Genomic DNA, 11072 nt, shown 5'->3' with positions numbered 1-11072 from the left:
GAAAGAAAGGGGGAACCGAGCCTTAACGGGACATGCGTTCACCAAATTCTCGTAACCAGGAAGATAAGCACAAAAGACATTAGAGACCCTTACATGACCCCACGGGGTAATTCATGATTCTTCGCAGGGAACAAAAGCTAAAACTAAGGGGAATCCTATCTACACCCTCCCATGGCGGACGCCATCATCAACAGTGGGCCACGGGTGGCCGGCACCAACCCCATCCAGATCAGCAGCGGCGACAGCCTGACGCTGCGGCTCTGCTTCGAGCGCGGCGAGAGCTCGGGGGCACGTAGCTGTCATCGCTCGTCTCTGGAGTCTCATAGGGCTCAGGAGAGCTGCTAGACTCCCAAGGGCTGCTGCTGCTGGAGTGGCCGCGAGCGGAACGCGCGTCAGCCTCATGCTCCTCTCCGGAGCAGCACTCCAGGCGGCGGCCCTCAGCATCGAAGACCTTGAAGAAGAGCGTGGAGACACCGTCGAACTCAAAGTGGATCGTGAGGGCACCCCTCGCACGGCAGACCCGCACGATCTCGCCCCAGCCGCGAGTCATGAAGATCCTGCCGATGGGGACCGCTTTGATCTCTGCTCCGGTCGCCGGGGCGCTGCAGTCGGCGTGCTGCAACCAGAGCTCGAGAGGCCCCCTCGGCGGCATCACGTCGGAGAAGAACCGCGGGAAGCGGATCTAGGAGCTTGGAGGCATCGGCGCCCACAGCACCAGCTCGCGCGAGGAGTCCGCAGCGTGGATTCCGGGGGTGACGGCACGCGTCGCTGTGGCGCGGCGACCCCAGACGCGGCGTGGGCGGCGCTGCTCGTCGCTCCGTCCTCCCGAGCCCTCGGCTCGGGCGTACAAGGGTAGCGGGTACCCCGGAGGAGGCCGCTCGCACCAAGGCCTCGTCACCACCTGCATCGCCGCTTCATCACGACGGTGGACCGACCTCTTCTTCGGCGGAAGTGGCCCCGGGTCATCCCGGGGAACCTTTCCCTTCTCTTCGGCAGAAAACCTTCTGATAGGCGCCATTGTTGTTAGCAGTGGAGCAAGGAGGAAGAAGCAAGCAAGCGAGGAAGAGATGGGTGACGGGGGCTCCGCCCCCCCTCCCCATTTATAACGGAAGAAGGCCAACCGGCGCCTCCCACGATCGCAGGTAATGATGGTTTTCCTTGCATGTCGCAGGGACTTGTCAAATCGAGCGGTTGCCGAGGCAGCGTGGGGAAGCGGAGACGCCCATGTCCAATCAACCGCCATGCGTCAACCGAGGCTGCAGGCTTTTGGGGCCCACGGTGCTCCGTACTTGACCCTTGGCTTCGCCGCGAAGCCAAGCCCGAGCGCACCTTGGGCCCGGGGGCTACTGTCGGCGTCCTGGGAACGGGGGTCCCCAGACTTGCCTGCCTGCGGCCCACGGCGTGGCTAAGCCAGCAGGCCGTACGGCCCATCTTCATCAACAAGGCATCCAAGACCCTCGTGAGGGGCCAAGCCTCGCGAGGCGGACGACGCAAGACCTCCTCAGGAGTGGCCTATTCAGGCAGGCTCACGAGGAGCGGAGATATCAAGGCGGGGCAAACCTCACGAGGCTCTCGTGACGTGAGCCATGGCGATCGACACCAGGAGGGCGCCAGGCGGGCGCCAGCGCGCGCAGCGTCCTTGTTTTCTCTTTGGTGCTAAGGAGGCCGGCGCAGGCGAGGAGTACCGAGGCATCAAGCAAAGGTTGCTATATCGGTGCAACGAGACCAAAACCAGGAGGACGGCAAGACGAAGGTCATTGTGGAGCCCAAGACGGCGTCACCACCAGAGCCTTTTGCAGGCGAAGACCACTTTTGTCAGGATAGCTTGTACTAGCTGTCCCCCTTTAAATTTGCCCGCCGTTGTTGGCTCCCTTCCCGCTCAATATTTGGGAAGAGGAACATGGCCTATATAAGTAGAGCTAGCCACCACAGTAGGGGCATCTCATCTCGGTTGGATCCCATCTGATCCGATCGAGCAGTTCACCCAGCTCTCACCCGCTAAGTCACCTAGCACAAGAACACCTCAACCTCAGGAGGCTGTTCTTCCCACTGTACTGTTCATCATCAGCCAAAGAGGCAATCCACCACCACCACACTGGAGTAGGATATTACACCACATCGGTGGCCCGAACCAGTATAAATCCCGTGTCTCTTTGTGTTGTGAGTTGTCCGCGAGATCTTAGCGAGTTAGGGCGTAGATCGGTAGGAGGGAAAGACTTCGCGCGCACCCCAGTGTTCGAACCTTAAGGGTTTGTCGGAGCCCCACATCCGACAGGATCGAAAAAGCTTACCTTGCTTTCTTCCGGGCCATCTCGATCCGCAAAAACGGTGAAGAGACGACGAAGATCAGAGGGAGGAGTGGAGGAGATGAGAGAGGGGGCGAGAGGAAGAACTCCTCTGTTCTTGGGGCGGCTGGTTGGGGGGGGGAGGGGGAGGGGTGGGGCGGCCCGCGGCTTATAACTGCCCTAGACCCTACCGCCAGGGTCCCTGGCGGTAGGATCGGACAGGCTACCGCCAGGACAAGTGGCGGTAGGGTGGGACGGACGGGGACGGAAACCGTTAAAGCTGCTGACGTGGATAAGTATCGTACCGCCACAGGTTCTGGCAATAGGTTAGGTAATCCTACCGCCTGGCCTCGTGGCGGTAGGAAAAAGGGTCCAATCTTAAAAAAAAATCAAACAAGGGTCAGATCCTGAATTTCTATGCGAAAAGGGTTAAAACATGAAATTTTGCCGCCTAGGGAAGGAGGGAGGGAGGCAGAGCAGGGGGGTTTGCTGCTGCACCGGGCAAAACATTTTGGGCTAGAAAAAACGAAAGAGAAAACAGAAAGGCGCCCGAAGCTGAAAAGGCTCTTCGGTACAGTAGGGGATGTGGTTGGAGCGCCAAGAAGGCGGATTGCTAGCTAATTGAAGATCAGCTAAATCCAATGTTAAAGAGACACTCCTTATCTTTATCAGATCTCGATTAGAATGGCGATCTTGCGAGGCGTGTAGCTCTGTTGGTTGGCCTTGGGCGGTGCAGAGTGCAGGCCGGACGAAACCTTGTGCTCCTTCCCTCGCTCACGTGCGCTGCTCGTCTTGAAGTAGCTGACTTGCCGTTCCATAGGCCGGTCGCTGGGTCAAAAAGTCAAAAACCAGTCAAAGCCAGGATCAAAGGATGGCTATGGGATAGCGTCTGAACTGGCTCGAGTAATCATCTTTTTTTTTTTTTGACGAACTGTAATCATCTCTCTCGCCTTACGTGTATTCATCATCAGGACGGAGGTTCATCGGTTCTACTAGCAAGCAACCAGTAGCAACCTGCACGCAAGCCATGGCGAGACTTTGACTAAAGTGGCGTCAAGTCAAGTTGACCGGACTTTATCCACGCAAAAAAGAGAAAAAAAAAACTTTGGGATCGGAGAGACAGCGGTGTATCTGCGGCCGCCGCGTTGCCGCGCCCGTGGTTGTGCAGATGGAACAGGCAGGGGATTTGCCACGGTCTATTCGCGAGCTGTCTCGTCCAGCCGCAGCAGCGAGTATAATGTCTCTTGCGAATCATGTATTACGCCGAATCATTTGGTTTCCATAGACCCAACGGAAGGGACAGTAGTACCGGCATAGGCGTACAGTACAAAATATTCAGTTCTACGACCAGAGGAGAAGGCGTCGCGTGGAAGTCTTGGACTTCAGCGGGCACAAGTCAACTTAAAGTGTCATGTCACCGTCCATAGCGCATTGATCCCATGTAGTACTGGCAGCAGGTATCCCATGTCCTTAGCGCATTGATCCAAACTCCTACAGTACATTTCTTTCCCACGATGCCAGCCAGAAATACACCCAATACACAGTAACACAATATCGAGCTTTTTTAGGGGCAGAAAACAGTTATTAAAACGAAATGTGCACTTTTATTCGAAAAAATGAAAACCCCCGAAATGTGCACAAATCGAGCCCAGCATGCACTCGAAGTCACTTGCTTAATTCCTCACCAGATCAAAATGGGCCGGGCCTTAATGCACGCACTCACGGACAATTAACTGCTGGATTAAACACAAAGGATGGCGTAAAAGAAAAATCCAACACACAGAACCTTTTTTTTTAAACTTGGACACGAAGGAGTGGGCAAAGACACACAGGGCGACTCGCCAGTCACCTCTGCCCACTCCTCCCTCTCTCACTGTACCTGTGTACGCGTGGTTCCGTGTTTGGGGGAACACGCTGGGGCTTACTCTCGGGAGGGGAGCCAGGTGAGTTCTTTCCTTGTTTGCCTTGGAGAGGAAGATTAGGCATGGGGGCAGCGGGCTTGGACCATTGGACGCTTTGCTGATGTGACGGCAATGCAAGAAAAATGGCCAGGAAGGGAGAGGGTCCCACCCCAGCCCCCTCTCTCACTGGGGCTGGCTGTGGATGCCGACCGAGTCGGAGTGTACAATGCTGCTCCCGGGGTGGCCTACTGGCCGTCCATGCCGCTCCCTGATAGTAGTCCAGTACTAGGCCATATCCATTTCCATGCCCAGGAAATCCTTTTGGGAAGTTTGCCTCATCTGAAAAGAAGATTTTGTTGCACAGTTTGACCAGCAGAAGATCCTTGCACACACATGAACAAAACCTTGACGAGACTCTTCCTGAGTTCAGTAAAGTAGTACGTAAATCCCAAATAGATACCTCCCCTGGTCCGATCTAAAAAGCGCACTGAAATCTGAAAAATTGGCTTTCTCAGCGTTGGATGGGCAACGGTTGGCTCAGATCAGATCAGGGCAGGCCAGCACATCCACCTTTGTGCGCGTTTGTTTTACGGCCGAGACCATGTGAAAATCGCTGCACTCTCGTTCGCGTCCTCTGTTCCTTTCGTCTCTGGGCCAGGTGCGTTCCTTGGATCCAATCAATGGAGGCTGAACCATGATGTAGACGCTCACCTCATACCAACGACTTCACATGGTAGACGCTGGTCGGACCGATCACCGATGTACAACTGAGCGAGGTTTCACAGCAAAATCAAATTTATTTGGACAGAGGGAGCAGTACATTCGCAGTGGTCTTCTTTTGACGGAGCTGTACAAAGTCTTGTTTCTTTTCTACTGTGCGAATAAATGGCTTCCCTTGTTTGCCAGGAGACAGATCAATGGACCATCCTCTCGCTTGTCACAAAACACTCCCATAGTCTCATTTTGGGTTAGTGCAGAGTACTGATCGCAAAAGGCGTCGTGGAAAAGTTTCCTCTCGCAGAAAAGAATCTGAGAGCAAGCAGGCAGGGCAACCATGGCAAGCCGAGTCCACGCCGAACCTCTGCACCCGAGCCCAGACCCCGCGGAGCGACAGAACCATACCCAAACCTCCCCTACCGAGCCTAATAAGCAAGGCGGTTTGCTTGCTGCGCCGGGCAAAACGTTTTGGACGGTCGCCGCTGGTCACGGTGCGCGTCTTCTCGCCCTCGCCTATATAAAGGCGCGCGCACCGGAGGCTCGGACACTGCCATCCCACCTCACTTGCCCAGAACTTCCCACCCTTGCTCCTCGCCTCCCCCTCGGATGCTCGTCCGCTCCCCTCTCGCCCACCACTCTGCTCCCACCGTTGCCGAGCCTCCGCAGGCGCAGCCGGGCGCCCATGGAAGAGTAAGTGATCCGCTCTGGGCTCTGTCTCTACTACTCTCGACCCGGTCTCTCTATCTTTTTCCTGCTCGGATTTTTTTGTTTCATGCGCCGGATTTTTTTTGCTTTATTTTCACACGTGGTTTGGGGTATTATCTGCTGCTGTGTTGCGAGGGGGGCTGGGGATTTGATGGGGTGAGAGGGTCTCGGTTTTGATCCGGAGGAGGGGCGTCGCGGTTGATCGGCGAGCGGTGGGTTCCGGTGCGTGGTTTTTGGCGGAGACCGGAGGGTGCTGGTGTTCATCCGGAGCTTGAGCGCGCGGCAGAGGAGGTGTCAGTCTGACCGACCAAATGCGCGCCAGATCGTCGGAGAGCAGACCGGTGTAACGCGGCCGACGCGATTCCGGCCAGTTTCCTCTTCCCCTCATCGCTACAGTGCCAGTGCTGGGGGTTTTGGGCCAGTTTGTGGTGGAGGAGCCGCCTTCCTCCCGAAGGAAGCAGAGTTCTTCAAAGGAAAAAAAAACAGTAAGACGGAAACAGAGAAGGGTAACGCCGCCGCGCCGCCGTAGAGGAATCCGGGCTGGTTCTACTTGTTGTTGCAGCGGCAGTGCAGGGGATTCGCGGTGTGATTGAGGTTGTGGTTGAGGAGGAGGAGCCAACCTCTCGGCGGAAGCAGAGAAGGGTTTTGTTCCGTTCTGTTCTTGTCTGATCTGAATTCTGATCTCGTGGTGCTCTCCGGTCGCACCTGTCTGTCTCTGTCTCGTGGTGCTCTACTTCATCAGATTGCTGATTGGCGCTGCTGGATCGTCGAACTGCTGCTACTGCTAGTATCTGATGGTGCAGGTGCGGCGTTGAGGTTCAGTACCAATGTCTGATGCATCGCACCTCGTTGGAACAAATATTACTGGTGGGTGGATCATAGAAGGCGTTTCTGTATGCCAACATCTCGAACATGCTCGGTGCTGGGCTTTCTATCTGCTAGCGGAAATGCTTATTCAGAACCCCTCTGTTCAGCCTCCAGGTTCCCGTTTGCTTGCAGTGCCACAAAAATGACAGCTGCAGGTTTCAGTGTGTCGTGGTGAATCCCAGTGTTTCTCGCAGGAAACTGTCGATTGCATTCTGCCAATCTGAACACCTGATCATGATTGGACATGTTGTCACCAAGTGCATGTTGGTTAAATCACTGGCTCTTCAGACCAATCAATGGGCATGCTCTGCTTTAGGCGCCTCTTTCTTCAGAAACAGAGGATAAAACAGAGATCGATGATCTGTATTTGTCTCTGGCTACGTACGTTGAAAATAGCAATGCAGGGCAAAAGATCTGCAAACAAGTGCTAATCTATCAAATTTATCAGAATTAGCACATAACTGATTATCTTCATTCCTAGAATTTTTCTCTGAGTTTGTGAACATGACCATTCTTCACTAGTTGGCTTTAAATCTGTTTACCACAGTTAATATCCTATGACTGAACCAAGAAATTCAGATAGATGTCTGTGTGTACAAATCCGTTCATATATTCCCATTTAGTTTAGTTGCTACATTGTGAATCTAAAAAAGGGTAGATAGCTTTTTGTTGACAGAAGTGGGGTCTCTACCATACATCATTAATTAAATTCTTTATCTGTTAGGCATCAAACGATGCTTCCAAAAATAAATTTATCTCACACATTTCTACTTCAGGCCATTCATTGTTACTGGCAAGATAATTGCTACGATGATAAGAAACGGGGAATTGGTTCCAGAAGCAGAGATGGAGTGCCCAAACTGCGAACATCGCATTGATAATTGTGATGTAAGTACCATTAACTATTTAATATGACTGTTTCATTTACTTTTATGCATGGTTCTCTAGTAGTTCCTTTTCCAAAAAATGGTTCTCTAGTACTCCCTCCGTCTAGGTGAGTAAGTCATCTTAGGTTGTGCACGGTGACCAAGGAGGAGAGAAAAACGAGAGACCTTAATGTTTATTTGCTAATTAATATCATTGCATGCAATGAACTAACCACTGCATGTTGTGTTTGGTAGTCTCAAGTCATTAAAAGCATGCACGCCCCTCGTCTCTTATTGGTTGATATGTGAAGAAACAAAAAACGAGATAGAAGTTAATGCACCGCGCCTAAGTGTTTTGGGATTATTTGGTTTCCGTAAGATGACTTACACACCTAGACGGAGGGAGTAGTTTTCTTTTCGCCCATTAAAATCTGGTGCATAAAGTTCAACCTTGATCTTCACAAATGCACTAGGTCCAAACAAAACATCAGATGCAACACCAGTACTCCATGGATTACTTGATGAAGTACTTCATTCATGCACATACAATTTGTTTTTAAATTGATGGGCTCTTGTTAAAACCTAGCTGCATGGCAAATGACATGTAGTAAGTAATAGTTTCATTGTATCCGTTATCGCACTTGATAAGCTTGTTCAAACATTATGTTCTAAACTACATAGTAGATGCTTCATTTGTAACCTTGCCATTACGAGTAGGCAAATATAAACCAGAATGGTGGTCCTTCAGTTAATACAACATATTAATGCATGCTGTTTATCCAGGCAAGTAAAAACCTGATGGAACCTGGTTTTATGGTGATATGGTGATATGGTATAAAAAATTTATGTTGTCTCGCATTAGAAGAACTCTGAAAAGATGCAGAAGTTTACAAAGCAAAACGAAACAAAACAAAAGCCAATGCTAGCAAAACCTAAGAAACCTATCAAAACCGAAATAAGAAAACAAAAACAGGGCAAACTGCAAACTTGTACAACTTCTGGATATTGCCTTGTACTCCCTCTGTTCCTAATACATCTCATTCTAGCTTGCAAATTTTGTTCCAAATGCATGTCATTCTACAATTCGGGAAATAACTCTACACCACCCTTTTTCTCATTTGCTATTTCAGTGTCACTTAGTACTACTCCCTCCGTTCCGAATTACTTGTCGCACGTATGGATGTATCTAGATGTATTTTAGTTCTAGATACATCCATTTCAGTGATGAGCAATTTGGGACGGAGGGAGTAATAACTAAACTAACACTTCCCGCAAAAACAAACACACACACACCATCCAAACAACAATACGCGACCCTCTGTTTCCAAATAGTGTTATCGTGGTCTTTTCTTCCTCTTGGTTAAAGTGAAAAATGCTAAACCCTCATGTCTTCATATTGCAGGTTTCATCACAGTGGCCAGGACTCCCTATTGGTGTTAAATTTGATCCAACGGATCTTGAACTGCTTGGACATTTAGAAGGCAAGATTGGCAGGGCAGTGTCCCATGTACTAATAGATGATTTTATTCCAACCATAGAGATGGCCGAAGGAATCTGCTATACACATCCGGAAAATCTCCCTGGTACATGATTCTTATTTTGGAATTGTTATCAGGGCTTTCTGAATTAGAAAGTTAGCTCATACTATGCAGAGTAAGTGTTCGTTAGCTAATTCATATACGTCTGCAGGTGTCAAATTAGACGGGATCGCCAGTCATTTCTTCCACAAAATTTGTAATGCCTATGATGTTGGCACGCGCAAGCGTCGCAAGATTAGCAACAGCGACTACAATGTTTGTGATGAGCATCTCAGATGGCACAAGACTGGAAAATCCAGACATATCTTAGATAATAACGGTGACATTAAAGGGTGGAAGAAAATAATGGTTCTTAGGAAAGGAGGTTACAAGGCAGAAAAGACTAATTGGACGATGCATCAGTATCACCTTGGGGTAGATGAAAATGAAAAGGATGGGGAGCTTGTTGTTTGCAAAGTCTTCTTTCAGTTGCCGTCAGAGAAAGCTGGGCAGTGTGTAATGTTCGCTGTTGATGAAGAATCCGATTCATTTGCTGTGAAAATCGATCCTACAACCCCAATGACGTACCCTCCGCAGCCTTGTCGCCCAAACGGTAGTCCATTCGAAACCGGGCAGAATCAGGTAAATCTTCATTGACCGATGAAACTACAAATCAACTTTGTGGAAGGTTTTGTCTAACTTTATGGACCATGTGAAGCTTCAGTTTATCTATATCTATCAAATACGTAAAATCTTATGTACACCCGATAAACTTTGTTTATAGGACTGTAGAGTATTGACTTGCAATACTGATCTGTGGTGTGGGTGAATTATTGGAAGGCCCAGAACAAAGCCTTGTTGCAATACTAGGATCCCACCGTTTGAACAATTCCTTCTCAACTGTAGGTTTCATGTAGTACAGATGCTATACTGCACAAAAATAACTAGATACTCCTACTAGATAGGAGAATTTTCTCTGCTTGCAAGAGTGCATCCAACTGTTCCACAAATACTACTAAAGATCCATGCATAGCAACTTATAGTAGTATATTATCCAGCCTTCTGATTCCTTCACTACAGAATTCAATACATAATCCATCCTGATCGCTACACAATAATTTTGAGCTTGTGAGCCAAGCTTTTCATGAACCGAAATCACATCTTGAATAGGACATGCATTTTACTTTTTCTGCTGCCAAGATAACGCCCTCAAGTTGCCTTTTTCTTCCTAAATTAATAATATTGTGCATATACTCAGCAGTCAGCACTTAGCAGATTGTATCACCTTGTAAACTGTTATAACTTCTTTCATTTCATTGTCATTCATGTTACCTGACAGGAGGAGGAAGAGTTCCGCCTATCTGCTGTTCGGGGAGCCGCGGAATGGCTCGCTGGAACCTCGTCGCATGCCATTGATGACGTAGCGCTGCCTGACCTGGATGAACACCCGTCACGCGGCGGAACCCCGGACGCCGCCTACCCTGAGAAGCAGCATCTGCCTCTTGTTGACACGGACACGCTCCAAGGGTGCCCCGACGCCGGAACGCCCCCGGACTTCTCCTCTCTGGCCGTAAGCGCCGCGGCGTTCATCATGCTCGTTTCGTTTTCCGGTGCATATCTCTCATGGCTCATCTCCTTATCTCGTGTGTGTTTACGGCAGGACTTGCCGATCGGGTCGCTGGATAGCTTCAACTGGCTGGACCAAGAGTAGGGGATCTCAAGTGGCGGCGCAACGCGAAGAGGCTGTTTTTCTCGTGATGTATGTTGTACTATATCTGTGTATGAGTGATGGATCTCCGAGAAAATTTTGTATATGAGAGATCCTGCAGCTTGCTGATGAACGTAGCTCAGCTATGTTTACTGTTGTAGTGGTAGCAGACCTTTTTTTTTTCTGCCAACTTAGGAGCACCGCTCCAAATTTCATATCCATGAAACTGACAAACAACAGCCAGTCAGTCCCTCAAAAGGGCTTGAAACTTATCAGTACTCCCTCTGTACATAAATTTAAGACGTTTTAGAGACTTGTCAGTTCGAAATAAACCGACAACGGCTGTAAAAGTCTTGGACACGAAACCTTTGAAAACCGAAACTTGCTACATAACAGGAAGCTGATCTGCGCCGCTAGTCTTCAAGTAGTTGTCTTTCCATCAGTCTAGAACTCTAGCTGACTCAAAAGGTAGTAAAAACTAGCAAAACGGCCTGTGCGTTAGAACG

At 49.9% G+C, this 11072-nt stretch overlaps 1 pseudogene; it reads left to right on the top strand.

Moving 5' to 3' along the window:
• The first annotated feature begins 5506 nt into the window (after positions 1–5506).
• LOC123049517 (NAC domain-containing protein 73-like) lies at positions 5507–10845 on the top strand (annotated as a pseudogene).
• Positions 10846–11072: the final 227 nt, after the last annotated feature.

Source organism: Triticum aestivum, chromosome 2D (genome assembly GCF_018294505.1).
Source record: "Triticum aestivum cultivar Chinese Spring chromosome 2D, IWGSC CS RefSeq v2.1, whole genome shotgun sequence".
Classification (NCBI taxonomy): domain Eukaryota; kingdom Viridiplantae; phylum Streptophyta; class Magnoliopsida; order Poales; family Poaceae; genus Triticum; species Triticum aestivum.
The sequence above is the reverse complement of the archived record's forward strand: the minus strand, read 5'-3'. Positions and strand labels throughout refer to the sequence as shown.